The sequence below is a fragment of the Ctenocephalides felis genome, unplaced genomic scaffold (assembly GCF_003426905.1).
Source record: "Ctenocephalides felis isolate EL2017-DRISC unplaced genomic scaffold, ASM342690v1 CF-g0.4_SCAFFOLD_01604, whole genome shotgun sequence".
NCBI classification, from domain to species: Eukaryota; Metazoa; Arthropoda; class Insecta; order Siphonaptera; family Pulicidae; genus Ctenocephalides; species Ctenocephalides felis.
Genome location: NW_020537758.1, coordinates 2,924,239 through 2,925,482, shown reverse-complemented (window position 1 = coordinate 2,925,482; position 1,244 = coordinate 2,924,239).

Sequence of the window (1,244 nt, the reverse complement as noted above, 5' to 3'; positions counted from 1 at the left end):
AACTAGTAAAAAATTACTAACAAAATTCTAGAAAGATTTGCAAAGACAAATAACTTTGAAATAAAATTAGGAACATCATGGAAAATAATCTATAATTAATTACTAAATAATATTTTGAACTGCTCTCAATTTCAAATAACAAACAAAATATTTAAAAGTGACTAAAATTTGGAAGAAAGTTCTTAAAAACTAATGAGTATTTCATCTATCTGCATCTACTAAAACTAGAATTTTTATAAAACTAAAACTGGGATTTAGTTATTTAATATATATGTACAAAGTTAGTTAAATAAATAAATTCAAAATAAAATATATAGGTGATGACTTCTATTGTCGTTTTTTTGGATTTTGGCAAGATGTGATATCAGAGATAAATTATATATATATATATATATATATATATTTATTTATTACCTGGACTGAGCTTTGAATGTTAAAAAAAAAACAGATCATTTATTCCTGGCCGCCATTATCAAACGTCAAACGACTTTAACCACAATTTTTTGCACAAATATCACAAAAACTATTAACGTTATAAAATTTTTGGAACAAACGGTTTACCTTATTAAAGGCATTTTACAGCATATGAAGTCACAAAATAGCTAAATAATTATAAAAAACTATACTTTTGTATAAATTTGTATCACGAAAGTCGATTCGACGAATATTTAGTGGTTCATATATTTTTTGCACAAACACCACAGAAAATTATAGCGATTTAAATTTTTGAACAAATAGTTTGTTAGCGTATTTTCAAACTTTTAAAGCCAAGAAATATATAAATAAATATATAAAAACAGTACTTTTTGTATTTCAACGTAAAACGAATGACAGTTCAACAACCATGAACAACGCGCGCTTCGCAGTGTTACAACCAACCGCGAACTTTGACATTTCGTTATTAATTTAAAAATAATCTTATAAAAACAAATATTTATCACATATTAACTTATTTATGCAAATAGTAAAATAAAATTTAAAAACAATTCTTTTGCAACATTTGTGATTCGAAAATCAAAAAAATAACGTCCGTTAAACGTTGCAAACTTCAATTCAGTTTCAGCGACCGCAAACTTTGACAGTTGACGGTTCGTTATTAATTTATGAAAAATATTTTAAAAAGTGATATTTAATTAATAAATAACTTATATAAGGAAATATTTTAACTTAAAATAACTTAAAGAATCGTATGGTTGGCAAAATCCTATATGTTAAAAATACTTGTGCATAAATTATATTTACAT